The sequence below is a fragment of the Mastomys coucha genome, unplaced genomic scaffold (assembly GCF_008632895.1).
Source record: "Mastomys coucha isolate ucsf_1 unplaced genomic scaffold, UCSF_Mcou_1 pScaffold4, whole genome shotgun sequence".
NCBI lineage: Eukaryota > Metazoa > Chordata > Mammalia > Rodentia > Muridae > Mastomys > Mastomys coucha.
This window is the reverse complement of record NW_022196910.1, coordinates 34412885-34435403: the sequence shown is the minus strand read 5'-3', so window position 1 is coordinate 34435403 and position 22519 is coordinate 34412885. Positions and strand designations below refer to the sequence as shown.

The 22519-nt window shown below is 38.3% G+C and overlaps 2 protein-coding genes across 7 annotated transcripts in view; one reads left to right on the top strand and one right to left on the bottom strand.

Moving 5' to 3' along the window:
• Positions 1–22519, bottom strand: part of Lin7a (lin-7 homolog A, crumbs cell polarity complex component) — a 182117-nt gene that overhangs the window by 117061 nt on the left and 42537 nt on the right. The window lies entirely within an intron of this gene.
• Acss3 (acyl-CoA synthetase short chain family member 3) overlaps positions 21277–22519 on the top strand; it is a 353004-nt gene continuing 351761 nt past the window's right edge. Inside the window, exon 1 of the mRNA XM_031348853.1 lies at positions 21277–21344. The gene's annotated coding sequence lies outside the window, so the exon portion shown is untranslated. The remainder of the gene's footprint in view (positions 21345–22519) is intronic.

Genomic DNA, 22519 nt, shown 5'->3' with positions numbered 1-22519 from the left:
TAGGCCTCCCCCGCCCCCCATATGTAGCAGATATGAAGTTTTACCTTCATGTGGGTCTTGAACAACTGGATTGGGGACTATCCCAAAAGCTGTTGCCTGTACCAGGGATATGTTCTAGCTGGGCTGCCTTGTCTGGCCTCAGTGGGACAGGAAGCACCTAGCCTCCCAGAGACTTGAAGTGCCAGGGTAGAGGGGATACTACCAGGGGGTATGCACTAAGAAGAGAAGGGGAGGGAGCATGGGAGAAGGATTATTGGAGGGAATGATGAGGGGGGGCAGTAAGTGGGATGTTGAGTAAGTAAAATAAAATAAATTAAATTAAAACAATAGATAAATGAATACAGTATGGATTTATCTACTAATTAATTGAATTGTGTTGTGCAAGGGCCAGAGAGTGGGATGTAAAGAGAATAAGTAAAATAAATAAAATTAAATTAAAAAACAAATAAATGAACACAGTGTGAATCTATCCACTAATTAAGTGGTCTGTGTTATACATGAGAAATATCAAACCAACATGTGTACATTAATAATATGAGATCTCAGCAATGCACAACTAGCTTCCCTGGTGGGTTGTCCATTCTCTTTATTATTTTCAGTACCTCCATCATGATGCCAGCTGATTTTATGCAGCTCTGTGGAAGAACAGAACACTCTCCACAGGGCTTAGTGACATCTCTGAATCTTACCTTTAAACTTAGGTATAAGTGATATCTTACCTTTTACCTTTTCTCCTGTGACTTATGTATCCAAGGATCTCTTGGTAACAATCAGCTTACTAGCTGGCATCTTAAGATACTGGGCACTAAAGTGAATCACCTGTGTTATTTCCAAAGTTTAGTAAATAACTAGATGCTTTCTATGATCCAATGATTCCACTTGAGCATGCTCATGCAGTGTGTGTGTGTGTGTGTGTGTGTGTGTGTGTGTGTGTGCGCATGTATGTGTGTGTGTGTGTGTGTGTATGTGTGTGTTTGCACGCAAGCACATATCTGGATGCATTGTGTGTAATTATCATTAAATTCCAATTCCCCTTTCATCTAGCTGCAGATATTGGAAGAGAAATATAATAGTGAAGTTGCTGGAGAGATGAGCAATCAAAATGGCTGTTTTCTGAAAGGTTGTTACAAAACAAAACAAAAAAGTCAACGCTTCTTGTCCTCAAGTACATCCAATACTAGAAAATGGATGAATATTTTTATCCAAACTGACAGTTTGATATATTATTCTGCTATCAAGCTCCTTAATAATATTCTTCCTCTTTTATCTTATCGCTACTCTATCATAATGTCTTCCAACCTCTTAGGTGCTCTGGGAACTGTAGTAAGTTAGTGTGTTGCAATCTACATCTTTAAATGATCATTTGAGGGCAAAGGAAAGCTGGGTAGTTATTGCAAAGGGTGTAGGCATTTTGTTGAGTACATGGGTATTATCAGACAGCACAAGAAAGATTTTAAACTTCTGAGTAAAAATATCACAAAATCATGAGATTTTTTCCCCATATTCTAGATTCCCTGGAGCTGCTTCCTCAGACTTCCAATTGGTGTATCTCTTGCAAATCAAACATTAGGAATAAAGAAGAAGAAAAGCAAATGCTGTGGAATTTTCCACATTTGGATAACAAATAGCTAATGAAATGGTATTTAACCATAAGCTTAGTTATATTAAATATTAGATAAATTTTAAACAGTATGAAAATTCACTGGAGTATTTTAAATACTTTATTTTCTAATTATAATAGAGATGAACATCTGGGAGCCTTATAGAGTAAACACAAAGCCCAATTTAATGCTTGAGATATTTCTCTAGACTTAAAAACATCTTTCAGTTTCTTTTGTCTATGTGGCCATCTCTATCAACAATCACCCCTCCTCCTTTTAACAAATTGAAAGCTTCTGGTATAGTTCGTAATAATTTAATTGAATAATTTTAGCTTCATGTTAAAGAACCTTTCAAATGCTTGGCAAGAACTATTTCTCTGAGCTTTATTCTTACCAACATTTTAAAGACCTGTTTTATTGTATGTGTATGAGTGTTTTGACTACACATACACATATATCAATATATATCAATATGTATATGTATGTGCATGTGTGTGTGTGTGTGTGTGTGTGTGTGTGTGTGTATAGATGCCACTGTAACTAGTTCTTGTGGAGGCCAGAGAGGTCATAAGATCTCTTGGAATTGGAGTTACAGATGTTTGTGAGCTGTGTGGACTCTGGGCACTGAACCCAGGATCTCTATAAAAGCAGCAACTGGTCTTAGTCACTGAGCCATTTATCCAGCTCATTTATTATTATTCCTCTTGTATGTGTACGTATTCCACATGAATGGCATACATATGTGTGCTCCCACATACTCATGTGTATGCATGGAGAGGGCAAAAGAAATTAGGTATCTTCCTCTGTTCCTTCGTGCCTTGCTATTTTGAGACAATGTTGTTCACTGAACTGAAAGCTCATCACTTTAGGTATGATAGATGCCAGAGAACTTCTAAAATCTGCTTGTCTCCTCTCCCCAACCCCCATGCTCAGTTATAGACACATGTGGCCATGCCCAGCATTTTTGTGTGTGGATGCTGGAGATTCAAACACTAAGCCATTTCCCCAGTCCCTATTCAGTTTTTATATACAAAATATTTGCTCACATTTTTCATAATCAACACAAGATTTGATACCTCTGCTTGTTATAGGCCTGTTCACAAAGCCTGTCAACATATGCCTGGTAGCATGTTAATTTTGTGGTGAGAACGTTTAAATGAAATCTCAATAATTTTTTTGTACAATTGGTCTCTTGAGTTTGTTACACTTTTCTTCTGATATTTTGCATCCTCTGACCATGTGTGAAATACACACCCATCCTCACGCCCCTGGAAATAATCATTCTATTCTCTGTTTCTATATGTATGCTGAATTTCTTCTAGTTTTGACAAGTCAGTGAGATAATATAGTACTGTCTTTCTGTGCCTGTTTCATTTTGTATAATGTAATGCTTATCCATGTTAGAGATGAAAGGAGTCCTTTTTCTTAAAGGCTGAGCAGTGTTACAATAGACAGAGAACCTATTTCCTTTATTCATTTATCTTGTGGGCAGTTAGGTTGAGTCCACATTTTAGTAACAGTGATTAGTGAGTGCTAGAGTGAACACAAGAGTGTAGGTCTGGCCGGGTGGTGGTGGTGGCGCACGCTTTTAATCCCAGCACTTGGGAGGCAGAGGCAGATGGATTTCTGAGTTTGAGGCCTGCCTGTTCTACAGAGTGAGTTCCAGGACAACCAGGGCTACACAGAGAAACCCTGTCTGGAAAAAACAACAACAACAAAAAAAGTGTAGGTCTGTCATTTCCAGTGGATATATGCACGCACAGTGCAATGATTGCTGGATTATATTGTAGCTCTGTTTTTAAACTTCTGGGAACTCTGCATATCACTTCCTGCAATTGATATATTAAGTGACACTTGCCCCTAACAGTCTACAAGTGTTTCCCTAGCCTCCATATTCTCCCAATACCCACTATCACTATCATTCATATTTCACATAACAGCCATTCTAGTTGGTGCATCATCTGGGCTCAATTGTACTAGTGGATGCATCATCTGGGCTCAGTTTTACTAGCGGATACATCATCTGAGTTCAATATACACTTTCTTGATAACTGGCGAAATAGGGCATTTTGTTCATATCCTTTTTGGTCATTTCTTTCTCTTTTTTCCCAAGTCAAAACATCTTTATTTTTATTTTTTATTAATCATTCCATTCATTTACATCTCAAATGATATCCCAGTTCCTGGTTACCCCTCCACAAGCCCCTTCATCTCACAACCTCCCTCTCTTTTCTCCTCTTTGCCTCTATGAGGGTACTCCCCCTTTCACCCCACCCCTCCAGCATCCCTCTACACTGGGGCATCAAACTTCCACAGGACCAAGGGCTCCCTTCCATTGCTGTAAGACAAGGCTATCCTCAGCTACTTATGTATCTGGAGCCATGGATGCTTCCCTGTACACTCCTTGGTTGGTAGTCTAATCCGTGGGAACACTGGGTGGTCCAGCCAGCTGATGTTATTCTTCCCATACATTTGCAATCCCCTTCTGCTCTTCCAGTCCTTTCACCAGCTCCGCTCCAGGGTCCCTGATCTCAGTCTGGTGGTTGGCTGTGTATTTCTTTTCTCTTAAAGAATATCCATCCATTCAAATCCTTTGACTATGTCTCCTCTCCCAGTACTTTAACTGTTTTTAAACTGAATTAACTTTTACAAAGTGAGTTCTGACATATTTTGGTTACTAACTCATCAGACACATAGCTTGTGAATAGGTTCTTTTCACACCGTGCATTTTCTCTTCACTCTGTAGCTTGTTTCATTTGCTAGGCAGATGCTTTTCACTTTGAAGTTATCACATTTGTTTACAGTTTCTCCTGCTGCTGGTGCTTTAGGGCTGTATTTGAAACAGACATTGCCCAGCTAATGGTTAGGGTTAAACGTCAGGATACTGAACAGGCTATTTGCTACCAACCAAGTAACCCATGAGCCCTTGAGCTGTTAATAGTTCTGGGTGTGAGAACAGGATCGACTCTAAGTGCTTTCTTCTCATGGATACAGTTTATCCACTGATGAAACAATGGGCCATCTTGCTAGTCCCATAGAATTCTATTTTTAGAGTACAAACTTTAATAAGGAATACATCCTATGAGATATCCACACACATGTGTGGTTGTATTAGTTCATAGATCAAATGTAGATGAAATACGTTACTTTTATTAAAAACAATCAGGAACCCAAGAGGTTCCCAGGACCCAATGGGGATGACACTAGCCAAAATACCCAACGAACAGGAGAGAGAACATGTAGAGACCATATCCAGTGGATAGGCACAGTCCCAGGTAGATGGATAAGGTCAACCACCCATCTCAAAAATATTAATCCAGAATTGCTCCTGACAAAAGGAAATGTAGGAACAAAGAGTGGGGTAGAGTGTATAGGAAAGGCCATCCAGAGACTGCCCTACCTAGGGATCCATCCCATCTGTAGACACCAAACCCAGACACTATTGCTGATGTCAAGATGTGCTTGCTGACAGGAGTCTGGTACAGCTGTCCTCTGAGAGGCTATACCAGAGCCTGACTAATACAGATGTGGATGCTTGCAGCCAACCATCAGACTGAACGTGGGGACCCCAATGGAGGAGTTAGGGGAAGGACAGAAGGAGGTGAAGGGGTTTGAAACCCCATAGGAAGAGCAACAATATCAACCAACCAGACTCACCCAGAGCTCCCAGGGACTAAACCACCAACCAAAGAGTACACACGGAGGGACTCATGGCTCCAGCTGCATATGTAGCAGAGGATGGCCTTATCTGGCATTAGTGGGAAGGCAGGGCTTTGGTCCTGTGAAGACTAGATGACTCAGCATACGTGTATGCTAGGGCACTGAGGCAGGAGTGGATGGGTGAGTGGGGAGCACCCTCATAGAAGCAGTGGGGGAGAGGTATGGGATAGGGGATTTGTGGAGAGGAAACTGGTAAGGGGGATAACATTTGAAATGTAAATAAAGTAACCAATAAAAAAGAATCAATCAAAATTTCAAGGAATGAACTAGGATCAGAAAGCTGTGATAGTTCATACCTTCCCAGCCTTACATTTTACATTTAAAAATCTAATGTCAAAGGATAGAATGTCATTTACCTGAGCTTCTGAACACAGAGATATTTAGGGGAACATCAGCATTGATTATGAATGAAAAACAATTACTCAAGAGAGAAGACTTCAGGCATTGAGATTAGAAATAATGCTCGATCATGAGAGATGAGTCCTTTTTATACTTCACTCATGAGAGTAATAATGTAAAGTTTACCTCCTTAGCTCATACATAAAAATGAGGCCTTTAAAATTTGAATAGGAACATCTAGGTGCCATTTTAATTTGCTGTCTCCCTGAACACTAATGGTTGAACATCTCATATGCTTAGTCCACGTGCATTATTTCAGCAGAGTACCTACTCAAATCTCAGTTCAGCTTCAAGACTGGATTAGTTTCTTTTATTACTGAACTTTAAGAGTTATGTATATGTTTGCAATAGAAATCTCTTATCAGATGTGTTTGGGAAACATTTTTCCTAGTCTTTTCCTTCCACTCTCTACCCTCTCCCTCTCCTGCCCATGTGTGTGTGTGTGTGTGTGTGTGTGTGTGTGTGTGTGTTCATACACATATGTGTGTGCGTGTGCTTGATTTTGGACATATGCATACCACCATATGAGTAGAGGAGACAGAACAATCTGAGAATGTTGGTATTCACTTTGCACCTCATGGTGATTGCCTCTGGTACACCAGACTATCTTCCAGGGCTTCTCCTGTCTCTAACTCCTTATCTGTCAAAGGACTATGGAAATGACAGACAGTACTGACATGCTCTGGGACAAGTAAACTCAGGCTCTCATACATGCATGCCTCTTTGGTTACCTTGCTGTGAAAAGACCCGGTGACCAAATGCAGATTGGGGAGGAAAGGGTTTATTTGGCTTACTCTTCTGTGTTGCTGTTCATCTTTAGATGAAGTCAAAACCAGAGCTGCAGCACAGGGAAAACCTGGTGGCCATGGAGGAGTGCTGCTTACTGGCTTGTTCCCCATGGCTTGCTCAACCTGCTAATAAGAATAAGGTCCTCTGATAGAATCCCGGACCATCAGACCACTCAAAATGGGCTGGGTCCTCTCCCGTCAATCATTAATTAAGAAAATAACCTACAGGTTTGCCTTTTGCGCAAGCTTCTGGAAACAGTTTTCACCATTGAGGCTCCCTAATTTTGATGACTCTAGTTCATGTCAAGTTGATATAAAACTTGACAAAATGTTGCCAGGATTCACGGCAAACATTTTGCCCACTGACTCATCTCCTCAGCCCTAGTTTTATTAGTGGGATTTTTCAAATTATATATTTTTTTGAGATTGTATCATAAGTATATCATTTCCCCTCTTCCCTTCCCTCCATCCCAATTTTTGCATATATCCCTTCTTGCACTTTTTCAAATTCATGGACTACTTTTTCTTAAATTTTTGTTTGTGTGTGTGTACTCTGCATAATGCTAGTTGTATGTTTGGTTTTTCAGAACTGACCATTACGTATTAAATAACCAATCGGTATACTCCTCCTAGGGAAAGACCATTTCTCCAGCCTTTAGCTCTTTGTGTAGAAGAGAATACTTAGGAGTGTTTCCCAGTCCTCATTAGCATGTCTGTTGGTGTGTCCAGGGTTAGTTCATGTTTAGACAGTCATGTTGGTGTGACATCGTGGATGCAGCCTCCTAGGAGAGACAAGCTCAGTTCAGTCTCTTTGAGCCCCCCGTGAGCCCAGGTTAGTGGATTCTGTGGCTTGTCTCGTGGTGTACTTGATCCCTCTGATTCCTTTTATCCTTCCTGTCTTCCACAGGATTCCCTGGGCTCTGCCTAATGTTTGGCAGTGGGTCTCTGCATCTGTTTCTATCAATTGCTGGATGAAGCTTCTTTGATGACAGTTGGGCTGTACACTGATATATGACTATAATAGTATTTCATTCTTTGTATTTTGCCACACTGGTGAGGATTTCTTGGGAAATGCTGAATCAATGTAATGAGAGCACATATGTTTTACTTGTGCACAACAGGGAGGAATTCAGCCCTTTCCTATTAAGTAAAACATCTGGTATAGTTTTATATAAAGGTCTCTTATTAATTTGAAGGAGATTTATTCTTAATTTGCTAAGTGTCTATACCAGGAATGGTTGAGGAATTTTGGCAAATGCCTTCTATTAATCTTTAAAAAATATTGTATTCATTTATGTGTATGCATATTTTATCTACAAGGATGTCCATCACACACATATGACCCTAATGGAGGCCAGAAGATGGCATTATATCCCCTGGAACTTGAATTATAGATGGCTGTGAGATGTCATGTGGATGCTCGGACTTTAACCCCAGTCTCCTAAAAGTGTATTCATGGTTTCTATCTTCCATTCTCTCCAGCACTGATAAATGTTTTTTGACATTTTTTTTTTTGTTAGTGAATTATTTGAATTGATGGACAAGTGATAAAGCATGTCTGATTTTCTAGAACTGGCTCACATGATATATATTACCTTCTATTCATGGATGTGTCTATGATAACATTTTGTTAAGCATTTGTACATTTATATCCATGGGAAGTACTTAGTTTGATTTTTTTTATATTATTTTTGTCTGGTTTCAGACTCAGGGTAATTCTCTACTATTAAAGTGTTGGAAGAATCTTGTAGTATTTTAGGTAGACTTTTTTGTTGACTTGATAATATTTGCTATTTACATATTTAATAGAATTTACTAATTCCCCATCAATCAGTAACACATTTGTGTGTATAGAGGTGAATGGTTTAAAATAAAGATCAATCAGTTTTTGAAAGTAAAAAATAATCTATCCTTCGAATAACCTAATTTTTGTGTCTATTAAATCAACTTTTATTTAATATAAATAACATTATTCTCAAAAGTTTGTTCAAATGTCCCCTATTATATTTTTATGCTTCCTCCTTCATTCCTCTGTGGGTAATTTAATTTTTCCTATCTCTTAAGTTTTTGCTGTAGAGTTTAACAGGATATATAGTTATTTTAGGGTCATCCCTTTAATAATTTAATGAATATTGGTTTTGAAAAACATTGACATTGATAAATACCCCCTGAAGGCCATGTGTTAACTGCTCTGTCCCTAATTAATAGTGTTACAAACAGGTAGAATCTTTAAGACATGGGTCTTAGTAACAGGAGACATGTCACTGAGGGAAGTATGCCTTCAAGGCAGATGGTGGAATTCAGTTTCTTCCTCTGTCCCCTTTCTCTCAGTGGATGGGCCTCCTCTGTGGCTGTTCTCTATTCTGATGTTCCCCTAACATAGTGGGGAAAACTGGTCATGACTGAAACTTTCTAAACTGTGAGCCAAATACACTTTGCTTATAGATTTATCAGCTCAATTATTTTTCTATAGGACTAGAAAACCGACTAACATAAGAACAGTACAGGCAAAAGTATAAGTCAATTTAAAGCTGTGCTCAGAATCACCTGTGAGGATAGACATTTTTACCTTTTCATACCCATCTATCTCATTATCCTGAATCAGTTAACATAACATCTCATTGTTACTACTCTACCCAGGTTTTCTCTATTGCCTCAAAATCTGTTGTCTGGGGTGCACTCTGCCTTTGTACAAAGACTGTTACCTGCCATCTGATGTTAGCTTTTATAGAAGGTATTTTATAGCCGATATTTTTATGTTTCATATATATATATATATATATATATATATATATATATATATATATCATAACTACTGGATTATAAACATTCCAAGTTCAAATGACACCCAGAGCAAACCATGGAAGAGTTCTTCAACCAATAACTATGCTTGAAATTCAACTTGTTAAGTTATACTTTTTGAGAATTTTCTACATATTGAATTTTTATTTCTTTATCTATATCCCTCTGCAACTCCTCCTATCTCCAATATATGACATCTCCTTTTCTCCTCCTCCCAGTACTCTTTTATTAGTGTGTGTGTTTGTGTGTAGGTGTGTGTGTGTGGCATGCATGTACATATATTTGTGTATGTGTCTCTGTATGTATCAAATGCAACCTGCTAAGTCTATTTAGTCTTGCTCATATGTACATGGACTGACCACTTGGGAGTAGATAATCTATCAAGGAGTTAATTCTACCACTTAGCAGCTATTAGTTGCCTGTAGCTCTTTACTTAAGGGTAGAGCCTTGTGGGATACCAACATTGGCATGTCAACTGGTGGCATTATTGTGTTGTTCTTGTTTAGGAAACCATACTATTGAGTTATCAAACCTGCAGCTTCGTATGATGTACAAATGATGCTATGCTGCAGCAGATATCTTGGCCCTCTGGCTCTTAGTATGTTGTCTTCCTCATCCATGATCTCCCCTGAGCCTTATATTTAGGGTTTATGGCCTATGAACTACAATAATGACCAACATAACAATATATCCCCAAATATGTAATAGTGGCAGTTGTAACTTGGAGCAACCAACATTCATCTAATTGACTTCAGGTCTGATCATTGGGATGGGCTTCATGCCTGCTCCTGCAAATCTAATCATCTATGTTGGCTGTTGAGGTCATAGACCACACTTTCCTAATTCCTTAAACAAGTATAACTCATTATAATTCAGTATAATGCATTATTATCTTTATCCCCACAGATGAGTGTAGCTTTGAACTCTCACCAAAGATACTTCCTTTTTGCTGGAGATGGAGCTCATTATAGAAATTGACAAAATGTTCAAAATATAAAGAACTGTTGATCATGACATGTCTAAACTCAGTTGATATATATTTTTTAACCTAAAACAAAATTTAATTTTAATTTTTAAAGCCTGAACACATTCTTCCTCTGGGTTTTTGTTGGTGGTGTTGGTTTGTTTTTGTTTTTGTTTTTTGTTTGGTTGGATGGTTGGTGTGACCTTCAGATTCATCTCTTGAAGGATAACCTGTCTTAGGAGCATAACCTGTTTCATTTTTTCTATGGAAACCAGAAATACAATGTGTATCTTCATGGACTGCCCCTGCCCAGATTGCATCCTTATAAATGTTACCATTCTATGGGATGTTTGTCAACCCACCAATTCCTATTTATTTTCCTCATTCTTTCTTTCTTCTTCCTTCTCACTTGCCTGTATTATTAACTTTTCTAACTTTTGAATTTTCATTTTGCTCATATTAGAATCTCTCTTCTATTCAAAATATTCTTCTTATGAATATTAATTTCCCCCATTATTATTTCCATTTTGGAATGAAGCTAAACTTTTTTTAATGGATAAAGCAAGTCCTTTATAGACATTGTGTGCCACTTCAACTTCTTCTGGCACCATGAGCATCTTTAACAGCTTACAACATGGTCTTTGTCTTTACTATCTGGTCATAATTTTATTTTTAATTTTATCTTAACCATTCTTTCCTATGTTTTTTTAAACCATGGAATAAATTGCTTATACTTCAGATCTTAAGAAAGATAACACTTTTTCCAGCTCTTTTGTTGGACTAATTCCCGATGTTATATGATTCAGTTTTACTTTTATAAATCCAGCCAATTAATTAATATTAGCAATCTGCCAGTGAATGTTCAATGCATTCAATGCACTGAGTGCATGGCTTTCTACTAATACAACTTATCTTTGCTTTCACGTACTATCATTGTTGTAAGTTAACATTTGCAGTCATTATTATTTGATGAATAACCATCTTCTAGATATTAAACTCCATGAGAACAATAACTCAGAGAATACTTTAATTTTCTTTATGACTTAGCTTCAAGACATTATAAAATATGATTTAAAAAAGGAAAAGACCTGTTCAGAGAATGGAAGCAATATTTGAGTGTTTTTCTCATCTGGTACTAATCACCATTGTACTGTTCAATATTTTTTCTGTGACTCTGTAATAATAATTCAATCTAGGTGTACATGAAAATGTGTCAGAAGAATTTATAAATATAATTTTAAGAAAGTGTCAGGAGATTCATGGTTGGAAGTTAGGAAGACAGCAAGATTGAGGAATTAATTTTACATTTTATAAACAAAGTATTTAGATATAAAAACAGGTGCCTTCTATTCTACTATGAAGCAATTTCAGTTTTTCTTTCTTAGCTGATGAAGAAAAGCTCAACTTATGAACCACTAGATGCCATTAAAATTACATTTGCATCTTTTCAAATTTATGATACATTGGCTCTAATTCACTCAAAGAAAGAGGCAAGTGCAATGGACTTACAGTGGCTTGTTCAATGAAGTTTTGAACTTATAATAAATAACTTGGTTTTATTCCATCTGGGAGAAGACTAAAGTTGGCTTAGTTTTGTTTTATCTTTTGGACAAGATAATGAAGAGCCCAGTACTTAATTCATTTTAAAAATACAAGACAAATTACTCATATATAAACAAATTTCATTTGGAAGGCATTTGTTTTTAATTGGCATCAACATAAACAATTACTGTTGCAATTTACTATTCTTATCTTTAATGGAACAAAACCTGAATATCTACACTTGGGTACTTATACTACATCACACATCATGAGTGCATTGATCATCCTGCTACGTTTATTAAGGAAAATTCTAATAGATAAGAAAGAATGGAATGTGTCTCCCTTAGGAATATCTTCTTTTCTACATGCATCATGTGTCAGTACTTATTAATTCACATAATGCAGAAGAAAGAGGAAGTCATTGTGCTGGTTTATTAAACCCTGATGGGAGGGGTGGCTTCCTATCTTTATCTGACATTTCAATAATGGAATGCCAACTCAAATGTCAGAAGATCTTGAAAGCACAGACTAAGAAATGCACACTGCTCACCACATTGTTTATATAAAAGGCAGTATGTTCTTCTCATGTATGGATATGGAGGAAGGGAGAAATACTCAATGCAATGTTTGGATAACTGCATTCAAATTAAGTTTAAACTTGTTAGATTTGAAGTCCACATAGCTATTCTTATCATTATTAATAGAACCTTTAAAAGATACCTGCTCTAAGTAAAATAAATACCACACTTAAAATTTCGAAAGACTGAGGTTACTCAAGCCAGTCCTTAAAAAGGGCAAAATGAAACCATTGGTGTAGATTTAGTCACTATGTCTGTACTTTTGATTCAATCAGTTAATGAACTGTAAAATGTAAACAACCATTTAAGGAACTCTAAAATATTAATTTCATCCCAAGCAAAAACAACAAAACATAGGAGTGTTTTGGAGAAAAAAGGTGTCTTGGAGAAAATGAAGCACCAGGATTTATTGTTTTTATTTGCAATTATAATGACAAATGCAAGGATTCACCTGGCAGCGAGTGCATTGAAGAAAACACAGGTGCCTAATTCACAAGCTACAAAACACAGTATAAAGGTGACCATCTGGGGAAAGCTGGCTGACTTAATTTTCCTATGAGCTTACCGTCTGGCTCCATATTTCTCTTCCAAACTCCACACTCTGACCTTGAAAATGCATCTGCATGGTTGGCTACATGTGTTTTCTGAATGTAGATGCAGGTAGGCATAATTATGCAGTGGATTTAAACACAACAAAGGACATTGTGTGTGCGTTTTATTTAATCTCTGGGTTTTTTCCCCTGAATTTGAAAAGTATTTAATTTCTGATGATTGCATGCCAGCCTTTCAGCCACTCTATAAACCCTTCACTTGCCTACCCCTGCAGTTCCTGACAAGTACTGCTCTGAGAAACACTTGCTGCTTTGAGTTGGGCGGGGCAGAGAGTGAACCCTGAGAATGTAGAGGAGAGGAGAGATGGGGAGTTAGAATTGTAATTCAGGTGTTTACACAGAGGCTTGCCATATAATTAGCACAGGATGGGAGAGAAAGCTAAAACAGAGAAGTCCTGTATGCACATTCTCTCAGTATGCCACAAGTTTAGGGGGAGGTATTCCACTTTGCTACCCTGGCACAATGATTTCCCAAACAGAAAAACATTCTCTACTTGGTATTTTTAAAAATATATATTTTGATCTGAATACTGAAAATGATGCCCAGGAGACCCAAAGTACTTACACGGGTATTTAAAGAATGTAGTGCTATGGCTGCTCAAGATCCCTAAGGTAAGATCCCTAATCTATATTGGTAGTTTTCTCCATCGATGCATACTATGTGCTAGGCATGCTTCTAACCTTTTATTTCAGTCTTGAATAATTTTGCTACCCAAAAAGCTCGACAATTGATGCCTAGCTTTAAGAAGTTCACTAAGTACCAAGCTAATCTCCTCAACTTCATGGACCAACATGTTTCTTTTGACATTTTCCTGTCCCAATTTTCATCATTAATTAATCAGTCTGACATCCCATTAACAGCTCATCTTTCTGTCTGATTCTTATGACTTCTCAAAGTCTGGCCAGGTCATCTGGATACCACAGGATTATGAACTAAATTACTGATAATTAAAAAAAATAATAATCAAGTTCATTAAACAAAGTGTTGCACTGTCTGCATATTTAGTACAATCTGGAAATCTTAAAAGTATATCATTAGGTAAAGACATGTCTATTGACTTAAGAAAAACAACTGTTTTCTAATTAACTTTATTAAAGATATTTTGATCAATGATGCTACTTCAGCAAAATCTCCCAGAGTAATTTTTGTAAAACATTGATTCTCTACATACAATTTACTCTGCAAGTAATGTTCAAATTAGCTAGTAAATATGTATATGTCACTTCCTGCTCAATGTGTGGTAGCACCTAATTTCCCTCAAAGAAAGTTCATCACACACATCTACCATCAATCTATGTTTCACCATGTCTGTCCTTATTTCTAATAGACATGTCATGTCTATAGCTCTCCAGATGTCATGCTTAGTATTATACTCCAACTTCCCAGGCTCTTATTGTACAAATGTGTTTCATTAGGTCAATGTGCATCATCACCCCGTAATGGACAAACTTTGTACACATAACTATAAACTCTAGGCAAGCTGTTTTAATAAACAGGTCAAGAAGCTGTGAAGATTTGAATCAAATCTTACTCTGCCAAAGAGAAACATGCTCCTTTTCCTTATTTATGACTTTTAAAATTTTAATAGCTAGTTATTTTTAAATATCTTTACTGAAATAATTTTTCATATTGCACATTTTTCTAAAATAATGGTGGTATATAGGACTTATGTAACTGGATCAGATGGAGAACTGATGACTACAGAAAAATCTTGTAGTATGTTAATAACTATATATATATATACATATGTACATATATATTTATTTATATGTATATATGAATGAAAATGTCAAGGAAACTGTCTCATAGGAAATCATTCTGTTATAATTTTAACTGAAGTGATATTATTTCTCCAAGTTTATGTAACTGAGTCTCCACCTCGGGGCATGTGTCATACTAGTTATAAACTAGTCCAGAAGGCAAACATAGCTGTTACCACACCATATAGTTCTTACCAGTACTACAGGTAGGAATATCAAACTGATGGCGCATTATTTCTCATCTAGCTGCCATCTTTGTTTTCTGATCTTTGTAAAAGGCATATTCTAATTAGCTCCTTATTCTTTCCATGTGTGCGTGTGCGTGTGTGTGTGTGTGTGTGTGTGTGTGTGTGTGTGCGTGTGTGTATGTGTGTTCCCATCTCTTGTTAGCTCATACTAGTGAAGTCCCTATATACTGTTTCAACTACATAATTAGATGTCAGGCCCATCAATGACCTCAACTTTGCTAGATCAATGGTCAATTCCCAGTTGACATCATTCCATTAGTACTATGCACACATGATCTTTCCCACCTCTTTAAAACACACACATGTTTCATTTCTTTTGGTTTTCCCACTGGCCAGTCTTCTCAACTTAAACATGTTCAAACTGCTTAGAAATAAACTCTCAAATTTTATATCTTTCTCATTCTCCAGATGGTTTTAAATGTCATCTACATGATGATAATTCCCATATTTACATCTTCATTCTGGACAGTCTCTCTGGGTTCCAGAATGCTACGTAGATCTGCTAAGATAAACTCTTCATTTGATATTTTATAGATGTCCCAGCATGTCCAAAATATATGTTGCTCAATGCTATAGCCACTCCCAACCCACATTATTTCCAGTCTGTAAGTTTTGGTTTCATTCTTTTACATTCTCAGGCCAGACACCCAAGGCACCAGGACTATCTTGTTTTCTACATTCTATATCTACTCTTCCTTTAAATCATGGTAGCTTAGTCTTCTGAATCAAATCTGAATTTAACCAATGACACTGTTTTATCTACTACTGTCCCATTACCATTATCTCTAACACTGTACAGTTCTCACAGCTTTCTTCTCTGCCTATGCTTGACCTTGTGTCCCGCACATAAGAGTTTATGCAAGCATCAGTTGTACTGTATTATTCTTCCACAAAATCCCTTTTATGGTTCATTATCTGAGAGAAGAATATAAAGTCTTTCAAATAGCAAGCCTTGGCCTCAACAGCAACTCCTGTACCCTCTCTCATTTTCTTCCTCTCTTATCACTCTCTCAGGCCAGTCATAAAGTGATGAAATTTAGAACAGTAGTGGGTTGATATGTTTGTTACTCATTGATGTCAGTCTGTCATTACACCCTCCTAGGAAACAGGTTCAGAAGTCAAAATTGCTCTTACCGTGTTTACTACTGCAACACTAGAGTGCAAAGCAAGCACTTCAGTATTGTGTATTCTCACTATTTCTTGAATGGTGATTGAATGAATTTATGAGAGTGTATTAAAGGGTACATACAGTGGCAATGGAAGCATGGGACAGAAGGTTTTGATTCTTTGATAAGTCTGAGACCTAAATGCCAAGGAGACAGGTTGAAATTTTCTACAGTTAAAAGGGAAGATGATGAGGAGGAGGGTGATAGAGAGTGACCCTTCCCTTAAACAAGAACTACAATGCACAGATCATGTATATTAATTCAATAAACATTAAACATCCACAGCATGCCAGATAGTTGCCTGGTCATTTGTGATAAAGTAGTAGAGAACAAAGACTAGAAATAAATAAAATGTAGTCACTAATGATTAACAACTTGACAAGATCTAGAATCAATTAGAAAACAAGCTTTCAGGAATACATGTAAGGACTTATCAGAATTAGGTGGGCCCTGGGCATTCTGAGAATACCTGTAAGGGCTCATCTAAATTAGGTGAGCCCTGGGCATTGCTGAGGAATTATCTTGAATATGTTACATGAGATGAGAAGAGTCATTCTAACTGTAGGCAGTACCATTCTCTGGCTGAAGCCCTGGACTGAGTGAAAAAGATAAAATGAGCTGACCTGAAGCATTCATTGCTCTTTGCTTGCTGGTTGTAGACCCACCATCACCAGCTGTCTCAGGTGCCTACTAATTAATGTAAATTCACCACAAACATGGAGCCAAAATAAACTTTTACTTCCTTAAACTGTTTTTGGTAGGTATACCATCACAAAGTGCAGAAAGAAACAAATACAATCAATTAATTAATATTTTAGGAAACAAATTAAATGGTAATAGGCAGTAAGGATGATGGGGAAGAGACAGCTTTACAATTTTTGGAGAGATGGCATTTCAGGATAGACAGACTGAACGTCAGCAAGATGTCACGCAGCACTCATTTACTTCAATTGTGTCTGCATGACAGGTCTAAAAATCTTGATCATAGACCTGAGGCCTACGCTTCACAGAGAGCCAATCTCCTGAGGTGGTCAGTCGCTGACATCTCCTAGTTCTGATGTGTTCCAGATTGGTCTCTGCTAAAGTCTGTGGAGAGATCTTCATGCTTTCTCTATTCAGGCATAAAGGTGCCCTAAGAAATATTTCGTTATAGCCAAACTAAATTGAACAATGTTTCCCAGTCCCCACAATGTTCCAACTAATCCAAATTGGTGCTAAACTGATTCTCAGTCTGGACTTTCCCAAGGATGTCACCCATTCAGACTAACTGCCCCTGGCACTGTTAGGGAAATAATGAAGGGAATAGGGCATTGTAGTTTGCTGAGTGGTATAGACAATCCTAGGGCAAGGTCAAGTACTGCAGCTGAACCACCTCTAGGAATTAGCAAGAGAGGTGTCTCTACTAGCCCAGAAGATTAGCATAGTGGGCCTTTTACTAAGGATGGGTGGGACCTTGAGCTGAGTGTGTGTGAGAGAGACAGTGTGCAGCAGTCTGCATTCTAGATTTGAGATTTGTGACTCAAGATTCTTCGAGCTTCGAGCCTCTGTCCTCCTGGCTGGTGCACCCCCCAACGCCCCTGGACTCCGGCTGGGCACAAGTGGCCCGAGCGTGCTCGGAGCCCGGGGGGTGCTGCACCAGTCCAAAGGAGATGGCTGCTGTTTTAGACCCAGTGTGTTTTAGATGGCCTTAGATGTACTTCAACTACTGAACTGCCAGATCTTTCATTTCTCTTCTGCAATGACTGTAAAAACCTCATGCCATTTTTGAGAAATACACTCAGATCCTACACTTCTTTGTGTCATTTCTGTTTGTCACGCACCAAATTCCTTGCCCACCTGGTCAAAACTCTCATCACCCCGCAAAACAAGGGGTTCCCGAAGAAATCCAGTCCATGGCAGGACGAGGCATTTTCTGAGATGTTCTAAGGAGGACAACAACAAATTCACAGCAAATTGACAGCAGGGGTTTCTGTGGAAAGAGCTACCAACCCAGCTGTAGGAAAAGATCATAAGGTGGCTACATTAAGATTGGTGGACTCTGGGAGGACACTGAAGGTTCTGATGTAAAGGATGTCATGAACAGATCTCCATCTCAGAAAAATGAAAGCTGACCACAACGCATACCATTTCAAAACTTAAGTCACAGTAGCCTCTGTTTAATGTCAAGTCATTTAAAAAATTAGGTTAAAGTACAACCTTACTTAAGTGTGCTTGGCTCTAGTAAAGAAAGCCTTGCTAGCTAGGGGAGGGCACTGAGTAACAGGGTCCATAGACCATTTGAAGCTTCTAAAAGTTCAACAGAAAATTTAATTTCATATCTAAAAAGTCCTTTAGCATTATTTTTCTGTGTGTGTATATGTGGGATGTATGCATGTGGCATACTCGTGAGCACATGTGTGTCGACATGTGCACTCATGTGCCCTTTTTCATTCTTGTCTGTTATTACTTCAATTTGATGTACTTACTTTACACTTTCTATTTTTGATAGTGCATATTTTTAGTTGTACATATATTTATGTCTCTGACTTTGCATTTTTCAGCAGCCTTCGCTCTGAACTTCTGTTTCCTCTCTCTGTGCCACAGGCTCATCCGTATGTTGTTTTCCCAGGCACTGACTCTCGTTACTGTTCTATGTCTACCTTTGTGTGCGTAGATACTAGATGTGAGAACATTTTTGATGAAGTCCAGTTACAGGGCTTCTATAAACCAGAATAGCCAGGTGGACCTTAAGAGTGGCCCCTCCTTTCTCCCCAATGGATAGAACTAGAAAATATCATCCTGAGTGAGGTAACTCAGACCCAAAAGGACATGGATGGTATGTAGTCAGTAATAAGTGGATATTCGCTAAAAAATTACAGAATGTCCAGGATATAATCCACAGAACTCAAGAAGATTAACAAGCCAATGGGCCCAAATGAGGGTGCCTCACTCCCACTTGGAAGGAAGAAGAACCCAATCATGGGAGGGGTAAAGGGAGGGAGGGCGCATTTTATAAATGTTTAAAATGTAGCATTTTAAGTCACAAATACCTGTGATCTAGAACTGTCATTTGTGTGAAGAAGCAATTGGAAGTACAAGGTATATAAATAATATCTTAAGATTAAATTAGGTAAATTTATCCTATAAACTCTATACCCCAGGGATACCAATATAAAGGGTAAAAAGTAAACTCCAAGGACACTGTATTAGATCAATAAAATGCCAATTCATATATGAAAATCCATCAGGCAGAACTACTTTACATCTGAAGAATTTGCCCACTTACAAAACGAACAAAAGAATTCATCTCAAAACACATTCATATAAAACCTTTATTTCTTTCCTCTTCTATTTCGATGGTTCTCAGGGGCTTGAATACAGTGTCAAGTACCCACTCAGGCAAGCTCTGCCAACTGAGCCACATCCCCAGTCCCCAGGAAAGATGTCTAAGAAGAGTTTTTAAGTGTATTTTCTTTTAATGCTCTAAAAATAACAGAAAGTGACTCAAAAGAAGCAACTTTCAAAACATGTTAGAGTGGGCGTGGTGGGTATTATCTTAGTTAGATTCCATTTGTTAAACAATTATATGTCATGGTGCAGAAGAAAACTATGCCAATCTTCAAGTGTCGTATGTAATGGTTAATAAAAACATTTAGCTTAAAGAAAACCTGGGCATGGCAGCTTACACAACAGGTGATCTTGGTCCCGGGGAACCTACTATTACTAGTCTGAAACCAGCCTGGTGTCTGCAGAGAGGGTCACGGAAAGTTGGGACTACAGAATAAGACCCTGTCTCAGAAGACCCAAGAAAGAGCAAGGAACCAAAAGAAATGAAACGAGAGTAGATGCTTCAGTTTTCCTTAAACTTTACTTGGAATACCTCTTCCACAACTAATGCTTGTGCTAATGTAATACTTGGGCCAGGTGATGTTTGTACTGAACTCCAGAGCTTGTATTTGGATAAGGATGGGTAAGCTGAGTGTGTTTATGTGCCACAGGATATCCAGTACTACTCTTGAAGATGGGGAAAAATAGATACTCGAATTTTTTTCTTATGCATGTAATCCAGGTTATGCTATGTCCCTCAATCCCTTTTGCTTTTCCTATTGGGAGGTAACGGCCATAGAAGAGAGAGAACCTGGGGCCCTGTTACCCTTTTGAGAACCTGTCAAAATTCTAAAGCATACAGTTTTGTCTGTGCAATAAAGATGAGTGAAAGGTCATCTAAAAGGCCACAGACACTATCTCTTGTTTCATTGCCATAGCCCAGAAAAAAAGACACATAATATTGCTGGTATATCCCTATAACTCTCTTGGAAGATCCTTTTGTACCCTAAGGATAATAATCATAAACAATGAGCAGAGCCATGTATAACCACCAGCTGTTTTCAAGTACATAAGTTATAATTTTAAAATACACAATTTAAATTAATCTCCTCTAAGAGTGCAATAAATATGTTTTCATAAGCACAAATGAAATCTCTGTTCTCTTTTTCTCTTGGTAGCTCTATGCTCACCTGTGATTCTCTGACCTATCTTCCTTTTGAAGCTTTTGCAAGCATTGCTGCTTCTATTTTTCCTTATAATTTCATGTTCCTCAGTGCATGTTACAGACCTCTGAACTTGTTCTTGACAATGTAGCATAGCCGTTAAACCCAGGGGTTAGGAATCAATCCACCTGTGCTAAAATTCATTTTGTGTCTCAATTCCCAGCCCCTCAAAATAACAATTAACACTTACCTTACCTTACAGGCTTCTTTTTTTTTTTTTGATTGTTAACTGAAATGAAATATTTCAGCAATTATGTAAAGAGCTAAGAATAATGCCTGCCATGCCTAGCATGCAATCAGTGATGGTGTGTGGCCATTATGACTCAAAGTATGTCCTCAAATGCTATCTGCCAAGTGCCTCTCCTCCCTAGACTGTGACACTGAACTCTTTCCTTGGCAACTGTGGCAAATAGAGGCTCCCTTCTGCTTTTCCTGAATGACTAAGTGAATGAAAAAAGAACCAAAGAAATGGACGTCCATGAAAGTAGGTGCCATTGCTTTTGATAAAAAGACCTAAAACATGCAGAACGTAAGCACCATGCCAAGCTCTAGCGCACAGCATGCAGCAGAGGTATTGGCCAAATGCATACCTAAGTCTGAAGTCTCTGTGCTTTTCCCTTACTGCAACTGGGAAGGTAAGCGTGGCCCTGAAGGGCAGAGGCAGGGAATAGCCCTCGATAATGAGCATTTCCTATCGTGGTGATGTTTGAGCTAGTCTATGTGCACACCTGTTTGTGTGTGCCTTCTCGGCTAACCTTTCCCACAACTTAATGAGATGGAAACTCATTATTGTCAGTTTTACAGAGGAAAAGAAAAAGGATCCCAACGAAAACAGACCAAGGATACACAGTGCTACAGTTTTCTTTCTACTGTTGTGATAAACACTGTAACTCAAACGGTAAAGATTTATTTCATGTTATAGCGGTTGAAGTTTGGTCTGTCGCTATGTATTGGAGTGCTAAGTGTGGAGGGCCAGGGTAGGGGTGTGAGGGGTAAGGCCTGATTGTCTCAGAGATTAGAGACTCTGCAGGTAGACTCGAGTGGAGCTGTGTGATTTTGCTCCCAAGTTATTTCTGATTGGTGAAGAAAAATGCCAACACTCTATAGCTGGGCAGACTTGAGGTAGGTGGGGCTGGGTGGTCCTGGACTTGGGAGTCAGAGGAGACTAAGAGGAGGAAGAGAAGAAGGGAGAGAGAGGAAAAAGATGCCATGGGTTAGGAGTCAAGAAAGCATGGCCTGAAGGCAGGTATCTACCCTCTATGCTATTAAAACCTAGTTCCTATCGATAACCCTGAGTTATTACTTACTCTGTTTCATATGGGTTGCTCTTAACTCTAATTGGCCAGCCTTCAGGGCCATGCTTTCTCGACTCTTAACTCACGGTATCTTTCTACTCTCTCCAAATTCTTTGCCTCCTCTTGGTCTCCAGGGAACACCCAACCCTGGTTACCTCAATTCTGCCCAGCTATAGGGTGTAGTTATTTTTATTCACCAATCAGAAATAACCTGGGGCTAAAGTCACATAGTGTCTGTCACTGGAAGACTCTATCTGACAACTGGGACTCTGGAATCCCAGAGAACTGAGGTTCTCTGGGGCAGTCACTGGGGGCTCTCATTTGGCATTATAATACAGAGCAACTGATCAAACTCAACATACAGCTTACAATTCATTCTTTAAAGGAAGGAACCTGGAGGCAGGAACTAAGCAGAGACTATGAAGCAACACTGTTACTGACTTGCTATTCATGCTTTGCGGACTTTTATTTCTTTTTTTTTTTTTCTACAAAATTAGAGAAAGGTTTTTTTTTTT